The sequence below is a fragment of the Colletes gigas genome, unplaced genomic scaffold, assembly GCF_013123115.1.
Source record: "Colletes gigas isolate AHSC1104 unplaced genomic scaffold, ASM1312311v1 Colletes_gigas_Sc00005, whole genome shotgun sequence".
Lineage (NCBI taxonomy): Eukaryota > Metazoa > Arthropoda > Insecta > Hymenoptera > Colletidae > Colletes > Colletes gigas.
In genome coordinates, this window is record NW_025106634.1 from 7,831,845 (window position 1) to 7,854,227 (window position 22,383).

General features: G+C 39.0%; 1 protein-coding gene across 2 annotated transcripts in view; it reads left to right on the forward strand.

Moving 5' to 3' along the window:
* Positions 1 to 22,383, forward strand: part of LOC122395228 (circadian locomoter output cycles protein kaput-like) — a 68,227-nt gene that overhangs the window by 20,771 nt on the left and 25,073 nt on the right. The window lies entirely within an intron of this gene.

Consider the following 22,383-nt stretch of genomic DNA (forward strand, 5'->3'; position numbering starts at 1 on the left):
GTTTGTTGTACAATTTGGTAATTTTGAGGTACTGTAATAGATTTTGGGTCGATGTGTTGTCCATCAGTAATTTGTAACTCCACGTTTCGCACGTTTAATTTATCAGTCGCGTGTTTCGTACGCATGATGCATGTTCACGTGGACGTTACACGTGGTTGCACGGACCTCGTAGTTTCCATACACAAACAGCGTAGAACGGCGTAGAACGTTTCTTGGAATCCCATTCCGTGGTATTGATTCTACACGTTTGAGATTCTGCATGATCGCGAGTGCCCGAGCGACCCGCGAAACTGTAAACGATAGCTCGTAAAGCGTAAAACGATAACGGTGCAAATTTGTTGGAATTCGGTAATAAACGAAAAGAAAACGACTCGAATAGCAAGGTGAACGTATTACAAAAAACGTAACACCTTTTTTGAGCGTGCAGTTCTGTTCGAACGAATGAATTTAATAAATGTTACGGTTGACCCTTTGTTTACTGGACTGAGTGTGCTGGAGTCATTTCTGACTCGTACTTATATTTCATTAATACAGATGTATGCGATTGCCTTTGACCCAGTAACGAGACTTAATAGTGTATGCGTGTGTCGAAGAAAACGACGAGTCAAAAGTGACTCCGGCACAGTACACACGTAGGTTCGAAAAGAGTAAGTGCGCTCGTATTTTTGCTTGCACCTTTGTCTTAAATATATTCGAGATATCCAATTTACATAGTCGACCTTTAAAAAGGATCTCGAACGTCAATATTTCGTTAAACATATTCTCAAGTGTCTTTCAGCCAGTTGAACGGGAAAGAGCAAAGGGTACTCGGGACTGGTCCGACTAGTTGGAAGAGCATGAAATTTATGGTGGTCACTGGTGACCGTCGCCTCAAACTTACACGTTTCGTAAAATTGCTAATACCACCGTCGTTAGAAATGCTCTAAAAGGGGTTAGAATTGTTAATTTACAAAAATAACTGTTGCGTCCAGCGTCGAATCGAAGCACGCGTACGATCGCGATTCGATTGGCTCGTCGTCCTTGCTCGTCGATTCGTATTTCGGAGACACACGTGATTCTGGTATTTTATAACGCAACTTCGAGACTCGGTTTACTCGCTAGACAGTTTGGTGACTAAAGTGTGTTGCATAACGAGTTGGATCGTCGATCGATGGATCTTGAACACCAAGGAAACGGTGAACCTTCTGCTTAAAAAAGTTGATATTCTCGTTTGATTTTTTCTTGTTACGAGCTTGAAAATGTGCAAAATTTGAATACGTTCTCTACTCGCGTCACGATATAAAAAAGTACACGTATTTAAAATTCATGACGCGATGACCGCGTGCCTATCGGCGTCTATCGATGGTTATTGATGGTTCATTCATACGCGCCGCTGGGCATCGCGCTGATCCGCTCGTACGTACAATCGATGAGCGTAGAAATATTTGCAGCGAAGGTGAAGGTTAGATCGAGCTTCTAACACATTTTCTATCCTTTCAGTTGGCCAATCTGTTTCCACAATCCCCACGAAAAGTTCATCTTTATTAAATTTTCAGTTTATATCTATAATCTACTAAAATTGTATCGAAATGTCTAAGAAGAAGTTGGTAGAGAAACGAAGCTTCTAAAACATTTTCTATCCGTTCAGTTGGCCAATCTGTTCCCACAATCCCCACGAAAAGTTCATCTTTATTAAATTTTCAGTTTATATCTATAATCTACTAAAATTGTATCGAAATGTCTAAGAAGAAGTTGGTAGAGAAACGAAGCTTCTAAAACATTTTCTATCCGTTCAGTTGGCCAATCTGTTCCCACAATCCCCACGAAAAGTTCATCTTTATTAAATTTTCAGTTTATATCTATAATCTACTAAAATTGTATCGAAATGTCTAAGAAGAAGTTGGTGCAGAAACGAAGCTTCTAAAACATTTTCTATCCGTCCACTGTTGGCCAATCTGTTCCCACAATCCCCACGAAAAGTTCATCTTTATTAAATTTTCAGTTTATATCTATAATCTACTAAAATTGTATCGAAATGTCTAAGAAGAAGTTGGTAGAGAAACGAAGCTTCTAAAACATTTTCTATCCGTCCACTGTTGGCCAATCTGTTCCCACAATCACCACGAAAAGTTCATCTTTATTAAATTTTCAGTTTATATCTATAATCTACTAAAATTGTATCGAAATGTGTAAGAAGAAGTTGGTGCAGAAACGAAGCTTCTAAAACATTTTCTATCCGTCCACTGTTGGCCAATCTGTTCCCACAATCCCCACGAAAAGTTCATCTTTATTAAATTGTCAGTTTATATCTATAATCTACTAAAATTGTATCGAAATGTGTAAGAAGAAGTTGGTGCAGAAACGAAGCTTCTAAAACATTTTCTATCCGTCCACTGTTGGCCAATCTGTTCCCACAATCACCACGAAAAGTTCATCTTTATTAAATTTTCAGTTTATATCTATAATCTACTAAAATTGTATCGAAATATCTAAGAAGTTGGTACAGAAACGGTGGAGGCTTCTAATTAAAGCTTCTGTTCGCAATTTCGAAACGCAACAATGTGTGGTCTCGTTAGATGGTTGCGACAACGGGTGCGCAAATGTTGCAAGAAAACATATTCGCGTGACGCTAATAACGTTGACAATGTTTTTCTGTTTGCGTAACGCTGTTGTGCGCCTGTTTTTCCAAGTAGCTACCAGCTCGTTATGAAAGCGAGATACCTTTTGCAACATTTGTATCGCTAATCGATAGACTGTTGCCTGGTTCGTTATTGAGAGACCAGTTTCCAGTGACAAACAATAGTGCATCGTACCGAGATCCTCGAGGCTCACGTGACTCCTACTTCCAACTAATCGTTAACTATATTTAAGTATGATTATCAACTTGGATTGTGATTTGTTTATTAGTTGTGCAATAATAAATCATCGTACGTGGACGTAACAAACCTCTTAATTTTCAACAAATTTCAGCAAAATTAAATAACGTGGGATAAAAAATTGTGTTAATTAATTTTTAATTAAATTAATGCAACATCATCCTCCCACGACCAACCCTCGCAGCTCTTGTTATTATTTAATAATTTACGAACATGTTCGTTTAATATTCCACGTGCGGATTATCGTAGGTGTATTATTATTGTTGATTATAAACACATCGTGAACCAATTTCATTAAAGTTAGAATTCGCCATTGCTGTTGGCCCCCTTTTCACGTTAGTTTGAGGCCTCGCAAAGGTTGATCGAAACTTCCCTGACCCCATACGACTCGCATCTTCTATCCAGGATTGATCTCTCGAGCTTTCATCTATACTTGATCAGTTTCTCGGTGAATGGAGCAGCATGATTCGAAATTCTCGTTAGGTGTGTCACAGAAATACTACGCGTACACCGTGAAAACGAACGATAAACAGTTTTCAACGCGTTATTTGTTCGATAATAATCACAGAGCTATGAAATTAAATAAAAAAGTATGTTTCTAATCGGTATCTATTTTCTTCGCGTCGTTCCAAGAGAATTATGCTCGCGATGCGTCGTAAACATTGTTGCAATTGCAATCTAACTCACTGGTAAACTTGATCTCTCATGTGACGCGTTTATTATTCGTTTCTGGAAATCAGAAAACACTCCAAATTGCAACACAGTCCCTCAAACATTGGACAATATTTTCTCCGTTTTATGCAAATTGTACGCAATCTTCGTAAGCGTAATTATCAGTGTTTTCCAGTGCTAGTAAACGGGGGGGGGGGGGATGAAAGTTCGATCGAAGACTCCGCTATCTTCGACGATAAATTGGTAGCTTTGTGAGTAATTACGATCGTTAAAGGGATTACTCGATGATTTGCAACTCGAGTTGCACTTGACAGCGTCTCCGATAAGGCGGCCATCTTCAATAAAATGAAACTTGTTTATTGAGCACGGAATCTCGGTACGTGACGATTCGAAAATTTCCGCAAATGTTCTAGTAATCCCGAAAAAATTCATTTTACCGAACGCTTATCGAGCTTGCAGCCCAGAGTTTTACACGAGCGCAATTTCGCACGGTCATCGATAACGTATCGACGCTTCAAACGCGTCAATTCTGCGCCACTTTCAAACAATAAAGTACTGTTTACAGTCCGGTTGATAGACACGAAGAAATTTTATCGCGTTCACGACGCACACGGAACACCCGTAGTCTTAATAAATAATTAAAAAAACGGTATCAATGCGTTAACGGTAGAGCAGCCTTCTATCCCGTCGTACGGTCGACGTTTTTATCAATTTCATGGCCGATGTTGATCGTATTTGCGGTTTCGTAAGATTACGTATCCGCCGTAAGTGTTGCAGCAGTTGCGATGAACACGTTGGTAAAGTCGATATCGTCTTATCAGATCGGGCTCTTTAATCTCGAAAGCAATGTTGATCGTTGTTTATACTCGATCGACCGAATCGGTTAAAACGTCTGATCGAATCTTTTTTTTTTTATTTATTTTTTTTTTTTTTTTTACTTCGTCGCGCAAAAAATCGATGGATATCGTCGAACGGGCGATTCGTAATGGCGCCGGAAAAAGGGGGAACCGTTCCTTCTGCGCAGAATTTGTACCACTGCGCGTTGCGTCGAATGATCGATGACGCATCCGCTTCGCGATCCCGTTGTCCTCTACCTAGGACATTGCGATCTTCGTTGCCTTCCAACAGCTATCTCGGTTGCGTCACTTGCTCACTGCCGGGAACTTCGTAAACAAAGCTAGAAAAATGAACGCGCCGTCAACCATAAAATAGAGTAATGTCACACACGACGCCTGATAGGAACATTTGTCTTCGACAGTCCACACACTTTATCGTTTACGTTGCCTGACTTTGCCAGAAACATCGTTAATTCGCGTACAATTTTGAAAGTTTATAGGTTAGGAATCAATTTCTGTATTTAACGATCAATCTGGTAATTTCAATGTTTGAGCCTTTGAGCCGATTGGGTTCTTCGAGAGAACAATTTTGTATTGTTCTGGGCTTCCAAACAGTCTGAAGACTTATTTCAGCCTCAAAATTTTGGTTTTATGAAGTTGGAGTACCCCGACATTAATTCAATAGAAAATTCTGTATAGATTCCAAAGAATAGATATATTAATATTGAAAATCCTAGTGTGTCGTGTTCGTACAAAATGGAGGTCCTTAACCATTCGAGTGCCCCGACACTAATTCAATAGAAAATTCTGTACAGATTCCAAAGAAAAGATATATTAATATTGAAAATTCTAGTGTGTCGTGTTCGTACAAAATGGAGGTCCTTAACCATTCGAGTGCCCCGACACTAATTCAATAGAAAATTCTGTATAGATTCCAAAGAATAGATATATTAATATTGAAAATCCTAGTGTGTCGTGTTCGTACAAAATGGAGGTCCTTAACCATTCGAGTGCCCCGACACTAATTCAATAGAAAATTCTGTACAGATTCCAAAGAATAGATATATTAATATTGAAAATCCTAGTGTGTCGTGTTCGTACAAAATGGAGGTCCTTAACCATTCGAGTGCCCCGACACTAATTCAATAGAAAATTCTGTATAGATTCCAAAGAATAGATATATTAATATTGAAAATCCTAGTGTGTCGTGTTCGTACAAAATGGAGGTCCTTAACCATTCGAGTGCCCCGACACTAATTCAATAGAAAATTCTGTACAGATTCCAAAGAAAAGATATATTAATATTGAAAATTCTAGTGTGTCGTGTTCGTACAAAATGGAGGTCCTTAACCATTCGAGTGCCCCGACACTAATTCAATAGAAAATTCTGTACAGATTCCAAAGAAAAGATATATTAATATTGAAAATTCTAGTGTCTCGTGTTCGAACAAAATGGAGGTCCTCACCCGTGTCATTTTAATTTTGATAATAGCGCCTCGGTTCCAAACTGTTTCGCATTTTATTTCGACTGTTATTTTTCGCTAATTTTCAATGTTTCGCGATCCAGAACGGGGTGAAACGAAGCTACTGAGAATTACCTGATAGTCGACGACGTAGTTTTTCGCGAAGGTCATAAGCTCCGGGACTAAACCTGAGCTGCTTCTTGCGCAACAGGTTCAAGGTCCTACCGCAACGTCTCTGGTCCTACCGCAACGTTTGTTCGTCGGTGTTCCTGCATTCAAGCGGGCGTCATTCTCCTTCCAAACTCCATCCTGTACCTGTCCCGAAACACCTGACGCGACCTGCCGTGGTCCTGCGCGCTCCACGCTCCCTCTGTTCCCTCTTACTCTTTCTCTTCCTTTTTTCAAGCCCTCCGAACTCGATCGAACGACGCCACGCGACATACAATTACTTCGAGGCGGCCATTTTTGTCTAGCCGTGAGTTGTGCATAGTTTTGGAAAATAATCGTATCGCGAGAATGGCTTTTTAACACTAGATTTACGGACATCGATCACCTTACAATACGATTTTTCTTTTAATTAGAATACGTATGTAAAGAAAAAATACTTTCTTTAATTGAAGTTAGCCGCGCTTCAGTAGCTCTAAATATATTATTATTAGCTTAATAATTGCGTAAAAGACACATGTGCAATGATCTAAGTGATCGATAGGTAACAATGAATAAAAGATCAGGACTAGGAGTAAGTTAGCGAGGAGAATAGACTTAAATTGTCGTTTCTCTTTCTATAGGTAACTAGTTAACCATTTTATCTGTAAATACTGTATATATGTTATGTATAAATTATAACCTCTTTCTATAGAGCAACACGTATTGGTCGTTCTCCTGGAAAGTCCTTAAATTTGTCCGTTGTGCATCAAATTCAACATAAGTTGTTAAAAAATAATATTTACCGTGCAATTTTAAATATGGAATCAGACAACCACGAAATTGACGGCTTCCGTAAATCTAGTGTTAAAATAAATCAGCTACGATTGCGAAACAAAATAGTTTATTTTTAAATTCGCTCGTAGAGTGTATTTTCGACTCGTCGATCGTCTGTTTCGAGTCCAGTGTTGTGCAAATTTTAATCAAAGTGACGATAAACGATCACGGTTAAAATGGATCGTCGTTAATTAACCGGGACGATTAGCGATTAAATTAATCGTTAATCGCCCGGGTGGCGTCGAGTCGAGGATATCGAGTATTTTGTCTATTTATGAACACAGCTCGCGAGAATTTATTCAACGTTTTTGGATGGAAATACTAAACAATTTGCAACTTATTAATATTTTATTTATCAATAATGTGAACCATTTTATTCGCGAGAAGGGCACCGGAGGCCAGCAATTTTTTCGCTGCTTTTTTTTTACGCAGTCCCGTATATATTTATAAGTAATTATCACATATCTGCATCTAAAATAATGCGCTGATAATCGATTCGAGATATCGTTAAATTCCCGGAACGTATGTTTTATCGCCACCGAACGATAAAACGAAGAAATGCATGCTATTAAGGAACGAAATTGCACGCGTTCGTTCCGCTGGAAAATTTTCACGGCGGTGACGGAGAATTATAAAATATAAAACTTGCCACGGTCGGAGTGAAATAAACGGGGAAAAACACGTTTTCCTTTTCCAGTCGTAAAATACAAGCGCTTGATTTGAATTATTGAAACGTGTTTCGGTCATCGTGGTGGATATTATTAGAACTAATATTAGGGTAAGCGAACTATTGAGAACGATTAATTGCCACGTAATTGGATCGGGAAACAATGTTGCGTAAATTTGGATCGCGTCCAATACTATGATTACGTCGATGTATGAACGTAGAACGTTGCATTAATGGAAAGGTCAAAATTATTTATACAAACTGGTGAGTCGAAGGCGTTCGCGATAAAAAAGCTTCTAACTGGACTGCGTATGTTTATGCGCCGAAGATATGCAAAAAACATATGACACTTATGCGCGTGAAATGTGCATAGACGGATGAAAAATGTGTACATATGCGCGAGAAATGTGCAAACCGTGCATTTAACGCGTAGAATATTATAGTGACCGTTGCAACATTTTCTTAAACTTTCGAGAACGCTTTAATCCAAGTTGGCGACGTGATTCAAACTCCGTAATTGCAATTACGAGTCGCTTGAAATGTGCAAAATGTTTGGAGAATTCAAAGTTCTACTTTTACAACTATTTCTCGTGTACCATACGTTCCAGAGTCACTGGAAAGATTCAGATAATAATTTCTTCCTGGAAAAATTCTGTTTTTAATCGTCGATTAAATAAAATAAAATATTGGAAAGTTAATAAATTATCTTTTTACTATTTATTGTACCATTTACTAAAAATCGAAGTTCCACGGCTCTCGAACGTTTTAAAATACGCTGGAACACCTTACGTCGCGATAAATCAGCGTGACGCGATCCTCGAGTTATTCGCGTCTTTGTGCCGAGGCAAACACACACCAGGTATATCGAATACGGCGTAGAAAAAAAAAAGGTATGCGCGAGCGCCACAACTCTCACGAATCGAAGGTTACTGGATGTTGCATTTTTGTCTTTTCCTTCGTCTTTTTTCTCTGTTTTTTCCCCACCGACACCGGTGCAAACGTGTTTCGCAGGTGGAAAGTTTTTTCGTTTGTTGCATCGGTAGATAACGCTTTGGAAAACGATAGCCTTGAATTATTATTTCTCTCGGCGCGCGTGACTGCAAGAATTTCTGCGCGACGCGTGATCGACACGCGATTGATCGATCGGTCGCGGAACGATTCGTGTCTTCGAACGTTTTGGCGGGAAATCGACCTCTACACGAATTTTTTTCTCGAAAATGCGTAGGATTTCAGGGGTATGTCTATTTACCAAAAATCATTGTAATTGCCCCCTGGAATCGAAAATAATTTTTTTAGAACGACTTGGAATTTTTAAATTTGATTGCAAATTTCACACCTTCTCGAATTTTTTTCTCGAAAGTGGGTAGGAATTCGGGGGTATGCCAATTCACTAAAAATCATTGTCATTGCCTCCTGGAGTCGAAAATAATTTTTTTAGAACGATTCGAAATTTGTTAATTTTTTCGAAAATTTCACACCTTCTTGAATTTTTTTCTCGAAAATGCGTAGGATTTCGAGGATATCTCTATTCACCAAAAATGATTGTAATTCACCTCTGGAACGGAAAATAATTTTTTTAGAACGATTGGAAATTTTTTAATTTTGTGGAATATTTCACACCTTCTCGAATTTTTTTCTCCAAAGTGGGTAGGATTTCGAGGATATCTGTATTCACCAAAAATGATTCTAATTCACCTCTGGAACGGAAAATAATTTTTTTAGAACGATTGGAAATTTTTTAATTTTGTGGAATATTTCACACCTTCTCGAATTTTTTTCTCGAAAATGCGTAGGAATTCGGGGGTATGCCCATTCACTAAAAATCATTGTCATTGCCTCCTGGAGTCGAAAATAATTTTTTTAGAACGATTTGAAATTTTTATATATTGGCGAAAATTTCACACCTTCTCGAATTTTTTTTTCCAAAGTGGGTAGGATTTCGAGGATATGTATATTCACAAAAAATCATTGCAATTGCTCCCTGGAATCGAAAATAATTTTTTTAGAACGATTTGAAATTTTTTTTTTTCGTCAAAAAATTTATGTTAATAACATTTTAACGAAGCCTTAATCAACAAATTGGTATACTTGATTTTCGTATTATTTTTGCCTCTAGAATCTCCCATTCAAATTTTTCCCAGAGGTGCAACAAAAAATATGCATTTCCATTTAAAGAAGGGATGCAATTCTTAATTGCACATGCACTGGTGAATTTGAAAAAAATTTAAGGTCCAACGAATGTAGTGCTCTTCTAGCCATCTACTTTTCTCCTTTGGCATTTTTCCGTAAATGCATTAATGACGGAGCTATGACCCTAAACAGTTGCACTCTACATTGACGAGAAAAAGTTTTCAGTGCATCGAATGCACGTTGAACGGTTCCAATTTTGGTCCATCGGTTCGTAGAGGCTCGGAATGGACAATGTATTTTTCATCGAATGTTCGAAATAGTACGCTTAGTTATGTATACACGGTGAGTCACGCGTTCGCGACGCTAGTAGTTCTTTTTCTGTCGGTGAAAGAAAAAATAGCGGAGAATAGAGTTGAATGGGTAATGCATATCTACATTTTACAATTACTCACCTCATTGGAGGGGGAGAATTCTTGTTTGTAAACAGGAGAAGGGGTTTTTATCGAATCTTTTTGCACGAAAACTACAAATCGAATGACTTAGCTGTTTTAACGCGAGATTCGTGTGTGTTAACACCTTTTCCAAACGTCATTGGCGGGTTGCATTTTACAGCCCGAGCCCTCGAATCGTTTGTTATTTTTTTATCGGTTTATCGCCGTCTCGTTGGTAAATTTGCAATGCCCATGGGTTGGATCCGATAGACAGGATGCTCACGGAGAAGCATTACGAGCGCTAACGATAAGTGGTGGGCGGACGAGCGCGTTGAAAACGAGCGCACGGACATATTGTGTAAGTCGAGGAGCGTTGTACACGCGTATGCACGGGGGTAACAACCCCGAAAAATGGTTGCACGCGTGGCTACGCGTCGCATTAGCCGCGCCAGATTGAACGGCTCCGACGAAAGGAAGAAAAAAAAAAAAAAAAAAAAATTCTGAAATTACGTCCACGAGCCGTCGTGGACGCTCGGCCGGAAGAGCCTCTGAAAAGTCTAGACATCGATGGAAGGAGTTGTGCTTGGACAAAATTTCAGTTCCATCAAGCTATAAAGCAAACGCCATTTTATTTCGTCAACTTTTGAAATACTAGCGAGCACTGTATTTAAAAATTTCTCACATGTACGTTACGTTTATGTCCGGTTTGTAGAAGAGTGTCAGAATTGTGTGTCGGTGGTTTTGAATGATATTACCTCATCACATGGTTCTCGTGATAGCGTTAAAGCTTTCGGTGTTGCACACTCGAGTCTCGTGCTGGCCATTCGTTAGCTGATGTCGCGACTAAAACGCTGACGCTCTACTAATATTTCAACTTCCCCTCGCTAATCATACGGTATTCGCGTATTGCTGTTTGCGTTTCGATGTGTGCTACGGAACAAAAGACCTGTGCAGAAAAAGCTGTTAAGCTTCGATGAAAATAAACAGTTCGGAAATCGTGAGGAACGAATGCATTCGTGTTACATGTAGAATCTCAAAGAGAATTCAGTTTGACAGAAGGCTAAACAAACTTGTTCTCTGTGATCTCGAATGGGAAGTAAATTAAATTTGTCGCATTTTATTCAAGTGAAACCAACCCCCTGAAGGATCGTTGTTTACTGGATTGCTGAAGTTGATCCATGTTTTGGGTGAGATTTCGTAGATATGGGAACAGTCACAGTTTTACGTTTATGATCTTTTACGTTTACGTTTTATGTCTTTCTTTTATGTTCTTTATGTTAAATAGTTAGTAAATATTGAATACTATAATTATATCGTTACGTTTAGTGTTCACGTATTTGAATCCGTCCACACGCCTTTCTGACCATCCTCGACAATCCTTACAAGTTAGTTTGCAGTTAGTTAGTTAGTTAGTTAGTTAGTTAGTTAGTTAGTTAGTTAGTTAGTTAGTTAGTTAGTTAGATCCATGTTTTGGATGAGATTTTGTAGATATGGGAACGTGGATCCTTTCTCGCAAGGAACGAATGCATTCGTGTTATATGTAGAATCTCAAAGAGAATTCAGTTTGACAGAAGGCTAAACAAACTTGTTCTCCGTCGTCTCGAATGGGAAGTAAATTAAATTTGTCGTATTTTATTCAAGCGAAACCAACCCCCTGAAGGATCGTTGTAGACGAGAGTGCTGAAGTGAGTTAGTTAGTTTAGTTAGTTAGTCAGATAGTTAGTTAGTTAGTTAGTTAGTTAGTTAGATCCATGTTTTCAGTAAGATTTCGTAGATATGTGAACGTGAGTCCTTCCTTGCGAGTAGCGAATGCATTCGTGTTCTATACAGGGTGTTCGGCCACCTCTAGCAAAAATTTTAATGAGCGATAGTAGAGGCCAAAATAAGACGAAAATCAAGAATACTAATTTGTTGATGGAAGCTTCGTTAAAAAGTTATTAACAATTAAATTCAAAAATTTCAAATCGTTCTGGAAAAATTATTTTCGGTTGCGGGTGTCAACTACAATCATTTTTGGTGAGTACACATACCTCCGAAATCCTATCTACTTTCGAGAAAAAAAATCGTGTAGGTGCTGAAATTTTTCGGCGAAAAAAAATTTTTCAAATCGTTTTAAAAAAATTATTTTCGGTTGCGGGGATCAATTACAATCATTTTTTATCATTACACACACCTCCGAAATCGTACGCACTTTCGAGAAAAAAAATTCCTTACTGAAAATCCAATTAGGTGCCTAAATTTTTCAACGGAGAAAAAAAAATTGCAAATCGTCGTGGAAAAATTATTTTCGGTTGCGGGGGTCAATTACAATCAGTTTTTGTCATTAGACATACCCACGAAATCCTGCCCACTTTCGAGAAAAAAAATAGAGAAGGTGTGAAATTATTCGAGAAAATTAAAAAATTGCAAATCGTTGTGGAAAAATTATTTTCGGTTGTAGGGTTCAATTACAGTCGTTTTTGGTGAATAGACATACCCCCGAAATCTTGCGCATTTTCGAGAAAAAAATTCAGTAAGAGCGGCACTTTAAACGTTAATAACTTTTTAACGAAGCTTCCACCAACAAATTGGTATTCTTGATTTTCGTCTTATTTTGGCCTCTACTATCGCTCATTAAAATTTTTGCTAGAGGTGGCCGAACACCCTGTATAGAATCTCAAAGAGAATTCAGTTTGACAGAAGTCTAAACAAACTTGTTCTCCATCGTTTCGAATGAAAGTAAATTAAATTTGTCGTATTTTATTCAAGTGAAATCAACCCCCTGATGAACTATACTGGAGTGCTGAAGTTGATCTATGTTTTGAGATTGTTGTGAGATTTCGTAGGTATGGGAACGTTTGGTCCTTTCTCGCGAGGATCACCGCGGTAGAAGTTGTTCCGCTGGGACGCGTTAATAAACATTTGTATAAAACTACTGTTCGCGTGAGATAATCGTTATCTCCCTCGACTGACCGCCATGCGCTGTCCAATCTCTCGGCCGAAGTACGTCTCTACGAACCTTGCGTCGACAAATTGAAATAGAACAAGGCCTAATAGATAAGTGTCCGCGTACTCGCGGTACGTCTATTATTAGCAGCTGTCTATCGACGCGACGGAAACTCGTTTCTATGCAACCTTCAATTATTACTATTATTATTTCGTACACTTTCCATGCCGATATACCGGAGCCCCGACCATCGAACGCGAATGACTAACGATCCAGGCTATAGAATCGACGTCCCTGAATGAATTTCCGATTCAGCGATCCAGAGTCTCGAATATTAGTTTACTAGCGAATTATTAGCGCTTTCGGATCGAATTCGAATCGCCCACGAGAACCAAACTTTGCTTGTATTCCATTGAAAACTGCCCACAATTTCTCTTAGAATTGTACGTGACCATTGTACGCGCAAATTTAAACAAAATTAAATAGCATACGTTCGAAAAATTACAGTAAATCGTACATTAAGTATTCTACCTTGTAGGCACGAAAAATACATGTTTTGTTATTTTTTTTTTGCGGCCTACACAAGAGCGATTAATTTCGGGTTTTGTAGATACATTTATTACATATTTAGGTATTTGTATGAATTTTTGCAACGCATAGTATCTATTGATTACGCTGTTTTTGTTGATCAACAAACAACAGTGTTTACGTCCAGTTATACCTGCACGTGGTACATTTCAGCAGACTGTAACTTCGTTAGTTTTTCAAATTTCAATTTAATATTTGATAGATATATTTTCGAGGCTGCATACTAAAATACAATGCAACAAAAATTCAATTTTTTTTAATCCCACTCAGTAGAAAGGCAACTCAAAGTTTTATGTCCAGTTATACCTGCACGTGGTAATTTCAGCAGGCTATAACTTCGTTAGTTTTTCAAATTTCAATTTAATATTTGGTAGATATATTTTGGAGACTACATACTAAAAGAAAACGCAAAATTCGATTTTTCAACACTAGAACTACCGACAATTATTTTTTTTTTTTTTTCCAAAGAAATTTAAACAATAATGCAATGGAAATAAGTATTTATATATCCTCTTATAGAAAATTACGATAAATTTTCAAAAATTCAACAATTATAGTGTGTTTATTTTTACCAAAGAAATTGAAACAATAATGCAATGGAAATAAGTGTTCATATATCCTCTTATAGAAAATTACGATAAATTTGCAAAAATTCAGTCGAGTAAATTTTAGTAAAGTTTCATTAGAAATTACGAATGGGTTATTCTGACTGATTTGGTAGTTCTAGTGTGTTAAATTCCACAAAGTAGGAAGGGCCCTTAAGGGATTAAAGTACAATATATTTTCATTAGCAGCGAAAGATAGGATCTGTAATGGAATGCACACGTACGTGGCGGTGAAATACATATGTAGAAGGTCTCGTTTCGCGTCGAAACGCGGCGGCACGGATTCGAAAGTTGCTGTCGTGTCCGGAAGAGGAACATCATCTGTGTTTAGACGTCTGTCGCGGATTCCTCGTAAAATGTAGATCGTCTGATCGCGAAGGACACTGGAGGTACTGGCTAGTGACGGCGTTTCCGAGATCGTTTTTCGTCCCCGGGTATCGGTTATCGTCTGCCAGACAGAATCTGGGATCTGGCTCGAGGATGGTATCGCGACGATAACGGGCGTTGCATCGCGTGTGCTTACCGGGTTCCGTGTTGTCTCGGAGAAACCTCCAACTATGCTAGAATCACGTACGTCGATGCATAATTGCAAAAAAAACACGTTCGAAGCGGCTTGAAAACGCGATTGAAAACACTCCTGGTGCAACTCCTTCCGCCATTTTACATGAGATCGTCACCATTTTTCAACCCAGAAACTCGTATAAGAAATTAGTATTGTACTTACGCCAGAAGAAGGCTACGCTGTGTTTAAATCCCCACCACTGCACGCATTGGTCGCTATTGGTCAATTCAGGACCAATCAGTAGACATCTACTAGAGTGGGGATGTCAACAAGCGATCTTCTCGAGCGAGCACAGTAGTTCGAAGCGACTGAATACGCGATTGAAAACACTCCTGGTGCAACCCCTTCCGCCATTTTATATGTGATCGTCCCATTTTTACAACTCAGAAACTCATATAAGAAATTAGAATCCGAAAGAAGTATTGCACTTACGCCAGAAGAAGGCTACGCTGTGTTTACATCCCCACTACTGCACACTATTGGTCAATTCAGGACCAATCAGTAGTCATCTACTAGAGTGGGGATGTCAACAAGCGATCTTCTCGAGCGAGCACAGTAGTTCGAAGCGACTGAATACGCGATTGAAAACACCCCTGATGCAACCCCTTCCGCCATTTTACATGGGATTGTCACCATTTTTACAACCTAGCAACTCGTATAAGAAATTAGAATCCGAAAGGAAGTGTTGTACTTACTCCAGAAGAAGGCTGTGTTTACATCCCCATCACTGCACACTATTGGTCAATTCAGGACCAATCAGTAGTTATCTACTAGAGTGGGGATGTCAACAAGCGATCTTCTCGAGTGAGCACAGTAGTTCAAAGCGGTTGAATACGCGATTGAAAACACTCCTGGTGCAACCCCTTCCGCCATTTTATATGGGATTGTCACCATTTTTACAACCTAGCAACTCGTATAAGGAATTAGAATCCGAAAGAAGTATTGCACTTACGCCAGAAGAAGGCTACACTGTATTTACATCCCCACCACTGCACACTATTGGTCAATTCAGGACCAATCAGTAGGCATCTACTAGAGTGGGGATGTCAACAAGCACAGACAAACGTTTCCTAATTTTCAAATTACAATTTTTGTCCCCCCCCACGTACAAAAATAAAAGAAGAAATTTATCAACGAAAAACATTTCCGTCGATCTCCAGCTTTTTGCAAAGTTTTCGGAACAGAAGTGGGAGTAATAGCGCCCGGAGAACAAACGTTTAAGAAGAATAGAAAAATCAAGGTAATTCTTGGGAATTGGAAGATGAAAATGGTACGAACATGTCATATAAAATAAATGTTTCGACCTTCGGTTTGCGTCTTCTATTTGCGTAAAATTCTACGCTGGCGCAAGGCAGCGATCTTCTTTTGTTTCGCTCGTGAAATTTTGTTAGCTGAACACGTTCCATTCTGGAAAATTGTAAAAAATTTTCTGATCTCCTGAAGTCTGATCTCCGCCATCGACGATATCCGAAGCAAACGAGGCGTAAAGATCGTGAACTTTCGCGTCTTTCAACCACTCGTATCCTTTGTTGCTCCGTTCATAAAACGAACACCGATAACGAGGCTCGCTGAATATTATGTAAAGTCTTTTAATACAAGCACGCTTGGGTTTCGATGGTTCGATCGATCTGGTCGCATCGATCGCGAACAAAAGAGGAGAGTGAACGCGCGGACAAATCGATTCGTTTCTCGTTGTCTCGTACCCTTTCCGCGTGGGCGTTCGCGTGGGCGGTTATTCGCGGGCCGATAAATTTCACCGAATTACACGGGCGAAAGTAACACCGCGCAGAAATCAGCATCATCGAAGGAGACGGGAGCCTCGTCTGGGAAGGGGGGAACAAAGTTTAAAGTGTTACAACGCCACGGACTCCGTTAATCGACCATCGATCCGTGAGAGCATTTACCCCCCGATTGTATAACCCACTGGAGCCAGGAAAATTTAAATCTCTTTAACCCTTTAACCACGATACTCTGATTTCTACGAACGAGCGAGCACGTTTTGTGAAAAAACCTACGACGAAGGGGAGATCCATCGAGCACGGAACAAAGTACCGGAACATCGTTTCCTTGGATCAATATCTATCTAGATTTATCCGTGTTTCGACAAAGATCGTTTCCACTATAATCACTGTGCATTTCCAACGTTCTCAACAGATTTTCGATTCGCAAATCAGCTTTTACCCGTGGAACTCGAGGTTCGATAACATATAGAGACACGATAGAACGATAGATCTCTATAAGGAAGCTATAAGGAAAGAAATTATAATGAGTAGGAGGAAAGGATTTCTTATGCAAGTTTCGTTGTTACCTGATGGAAAGGAATAATCAATATCTATCTAGATTTATCCGTGTTTCGACAAAGATCGTTTCCAGTATAATCATTGTGCATTTCCAACGTTCTCAACAGATTTTCGATTCGCAAATCAGCTTTTACCCATGGAACTCGAGGTTCGATAACATCGAGCGCCGTAACTCGATTGCACCCGTTTCGCGAGAAGTGCATCTCGAACGTAGAACCGTGAGAGTCGATATTAAATTGCACGAGCTCGCCGGTAAAAATCGAGCGCAATTTTGCGAAATTTTGCGAAGGAGGGAAATTGCATCCATTAGTAAATTACTCTTACCTACTTCGCCTATCCCGCGGAAATCGAGTGCCGTCGTTGTCTATATTGGTCAGGGCAAGAATGACTTCACCTGGTTTCGCTCTCGCGAAATCGACGACCATAAGCGTCGTCCAAACGAACCAATTTGATCTGTTCATCGAGATTGCTTTCCGGGTTTCGATGTCCTGGGCCCACAGATGAACTACTGATAGTTGTAACTAATTTACCTATTAATTAGATTGTACAATATTCGCATACTTATGCAGGTAAAATGGGTGGAAAACCAATTTCTTATATTTAAAAAAAAATTATGCGATTTTTTATATATTACTTCTATTTTTTTTTTAAATATAGAGACACGATAGAACGATAGATCTCTCGTGCTATAAGGAAAGAAATTATAATGAGTAGGAAAGGATTTCTCATGCAAGTTTCGTTGTTACCAGATGGAAAGGAATAATCTTGGATAAAAATTCCTATCGCATCGACTCGATTACATCGTTGTAGCGTTATGTCGAATCGTCTGTCGCGCACGTATGCAACTGACTAAACAATGTCCTGAACGACAACATCGTTAATAGTTCCTTGGCCCCCGTCGACAGCTGTCCACACTTTGCCGCACTTGTGTCCTTCGTGTGGGACCACATGCGTTGATTACGATCGCACACAACCGCGACCACAGATATAAACCTAATCAGCGCTTATTAGCCCGAGTATATCCAAATTATTCGCCGCGATCCCGCCGGATCGATCATCGACGGAGCCACTCGGGGCTCGCGATCGTTTCTTGATTTAGTGTTGACAAAATGAGTATTCGAGCCGATCGTTGTATCATCATATCGCGTTTCTTTCATTCAGCCAAATTGAGATACTTTTTTTAACTACTCCAATTCAATATTAGTATAGTAGTTTAATGAATTATTTTTTAAATTAAAGATTGCATCAACGAATAATTAAATGGTCGGTAAAGTTTACTACAACTCGATCTTCTTGGATCCATTCTTATCGCAATTTCTCAAGATCCAGATCGTTCCCGAAAGATTCGTGTTTATCGTTGTTTGCAGCTGTTGTTTTGCTCATTTGAGAAGCATACGTTATCCGTTGGTCCCTCGAGAACGTCGGTGCATGTAAATCAGCGACGAATTAGAAATATAGAAACGTCAGGATCGGAGACAGCCGTATCGAATCCCCTAATCTGTGATTAGTATCGCTTCGCTGTCTGTGGTCGAGCGTTCCATAAGAACATGTGGCGATAGAAGGTCGACAAAGTGCGTATAATATAGTCATCGACGTAGTCGGTATTTTATATCGTTGTGTTTAAACCGTACAATAACGATATACGATACTCGATTATAATTTTCATATCTTATCGCGTTGTGTACATATTCTATTACCCGCAACACAATTTTTACACGTTGACCGGCCCCATGGTGGTCATCCATGGCCGTCAAAGTAACCGTCTATTCATTTTCTAACAGAAAACTATGGTCAATTCTCAAAAATCTAGTCGAGTCAATTTTTTACAATTTTTATTAGAAATTACTAAGTTTCGGTAGTTCTAGTGTTAAATATTACAACTTAGTGATGGATTTAATTTGCGTTTAGGCAAGAGAAATAAAGAACCGTATAGATCGTTTGATTTTTTTATGGTCGAGCTTCAAAAATTCAGTCGAGTCAATTTTTTACAATTTTTATTAGAAATTACTAAGTTTCGGTAGTTCTAGTGTTAAATATTGCAACTTAGTGATGGATTTAATTTGTATTTAAGCAAGAGAAATAAAGAACCGTGTAGATCGTTTGATTTTTTTATGGTCGAGCTTCAAAAATTCAGTCGAGTCAATTTTTTACAATTTTTATTAGAAATTACTAAGTTTCGGTAGTTCTAGTGTTAAATATTGCAACTTAGTGATGGATTTAATTTGTATTTAAGCAAGAGAAATAAAGAACCGTGTAGATCGTTTGATTTTTTTATGGTCGAGCTTCAAAAATTCAGTCGAGTCAATTTTTTACAATTTTTATTAGAAATTACTGATCGTTTTGGCCACACTTTCGGTAGTTCCAGTGTCAACACTTTGACTGTCACGTGGCCCATATATGGGCGACAGAACTTTTAACAGTAGAACTGTGATAATGAATTCTCAAGTTGAAATGTTAAAGAAAATAAATTTTAATAGGCTTCGTAAATTTTAATGAAGTTTCGACAACCTTTAAGTTGTGTAGTTTACAATTGCTTAAAATGAAAGTTTAGACTGGCAGTCAACGTGTTAAATATTCTAACAAGAGAAACAAAGAACCGTATAGATCGTTTGATTTTTTTTACGGTCGAGCCTTGTTTATTCGACAAAGGAAATTCCGGTTGCACGCGACAGCGATCGCGGCAATTAACCGTGGCGGTTTCGACGTTGCTAATTACGAGCACGCGTACCTAATTACGACACAGGTCTGCACTTAGCGAGCACGCGACAAAGTTTCGTGCATTTCGCTGCACGCGTTCGTTCGCGTGTAAAAATGCTTTAACGCTGCGCGAGAGAGGCGGTGAGATTTACGCGGCTCCTCGAATCGTCGCTAAAAACATAATTATGCCGGCGATTACGCTATTCGACGTGACTAATGGGGCCCATCAATCTCGAAACCGTGGCAAGTTCCAAACAGTATCAAACTCTGAACACTTTGCCAAATTTAAAGAGAAACATAGATTCTTCTTCGAGGTTCCTCTTTTTGTCGATTTAAATGTTGAAGTAAAATTTTGTAAAGAGTTTAGAAAGCAATTTAGTCCAAAATGTTTTCTGTGTTATTAAGTTTACTTCCACGTTCTACTGTAAACAAATTAGCTGGTTTTGAGTTTCGTTGCTTCAAGTAACTTTTGCTTCAGTTTCGGTACATTTCTGACTCATTGCATCGAATGGACGTGGCTTGATTAAAAATTATCGAGATACATACGCGCGGAAATTCAGCGAGAAAGGACGGAAAAGAATGGTCGGAAGTCCGTATCCGTTCGTAACCGACTGTACAGGGTGTCTCGTTAGAAACGTTAAGTATCATAGGAAGTAATACAGGAAGAACGAAGACCTCGTTATTTTTAAGAATAAAGGTACCTACGTATCTGTGCAACTTTATTTAATTTTACAAAAATTAGCACTGTACAGCAACGATACACCGGTACTTGTTACATAATTCGACTTACGGTAAGCCGAGGATTCGAGATCCGTTTTCACGTGACATAATCACGTAAAAACTTGAATGTCGCGTTGTCATGACATTCCAGTCATAACTTTCGCGTTATGTCGCGCTGATACTGTTTTCATTTTCTCATTATACCATCAAACAATTTCTTTTTCATTCGTAACCGCGTATACAACTCGTCGAGCTATACATTTCGTCATCTTTGATACAAACAATAGTGCTTTTAATCATACTTTATAAGCTAGAAAATACCTGAATGGTAGGATTTAGATTTCGACGTGATGAAGACCTCGAAAGTTGTTTAATCGGTATGGAGTTTGTGTACGTCCGGAGGAACTGTTTGCAAATACCTGGAAGTCGAGACTACTAGTTCGAGATTAGCAATCGATACGTTTTTTGAAAATTTCTTGCAATGGTCAGGTTCTAACGGGACACCCTGTGTACGGAAAGTACATTCGCGTCACGTGCCGCGTGTCTACAAGCCAACGACGTGTGTAAGATGCACGCAGCTCGGTTACCTCGACGTCTCGACGCTCTGCGACTTGCAAAGTTCATCGATCACGTTGGATACTTTAGACTCTTCTAAAGAAGAAGATGGTTTATATAACCATCAAGTCTCGATCGAGATCGATCGTAGGTATAGCCAGAAATACGAGTAAAATTTCAGTTATCCGGGCAAGACTGAGGTCGAGCGTGGTTTCAGTTATCCGAACGTGCCTTTGGCATAAAAATTGATGACTTTAAAGATCCTTTCGTACAACCACCTTTCGATTGCATCTAACTTGATATTGTTTTTTCTCTCTATAGAATTGCTCTGTTTGCCAATTGAATAGTAATAAACGGCGTTAAATTGTTGATCAACGCATCCAAACGTCGACGTTTAACGTAAATACATGTAGCTAAATTCGACGATAAGATTACGTAGCAATAACAACCTCTCCAGCGTATATTTAACAATTCCTCGAGGAAAGTTGGCTCGAAATTTTATTTTCCGCCACAAATTCAACGTTAATGTAAATATTTAAGATACGGTAGTCTCCGCAGATATAAACGTTGCTGCAAATATTTGCAAGATTTGTTTAATCAACTCCCGCCGCGAGATAAGCAAAATTAGAAACTCTGTTATTTTTAAAACGCAACGCGTCCAAAGTTAAACGCCCTATCGATCTATCTATTGTTCTATGGCGTTGTCACCCTCTCGTTTAAACCGCGGAACGCGAAAAAAAGTAGCATCGTTCGCTTATTTATAAACTGACACGGTCGGTGAATAATAAAAATTCCTCGACGTGTTTACCGCCACGGTGAATTGGAAATTGTTTACCAATTAAATAACCCCGATTATTCGTGAAATATTAAGTAACTCTGTCGCTTGGAACGCGAGAAAATTATTCCTGAAAAAGTCCATCCCCCATCGTGAGCGAAAATTTCGAAATAAAATGGATCGGTTGTTCGGAGTTCTCGTCTCGAGGGATATTTATTATCCCCGAGAATTAAAATTGATTTAATGTAATTTGCCTTTTTCGTAGACGTATAAAGGTAAACGAAACGTGGGAGAGAATGGTTACGTTCATTTGACATTATTACCGCGTTCGTTCGAACCATTCAGGGTGATCTGCTCGTTACGCATTATCTGGTTGACATAAGTACGGCAATTTCCAAACCGTGACACGGCGGCCAAAAATACGCCGACCTCCAAAAATTCGATAAAGAATTTTCGGCGACAATCCCACGCAAATTTAGCGTACAATTTCGCATTTCGGTTCGTTAACAGTACGAAGGAAGGATATAGAAAGTCGTCCTTCTCTCGTGCAATTAGAGAGCTACGAGGTATCCACGACGTCTTTAGAACGGGCTCGAGACGAATCATACTCCACGCCAAAA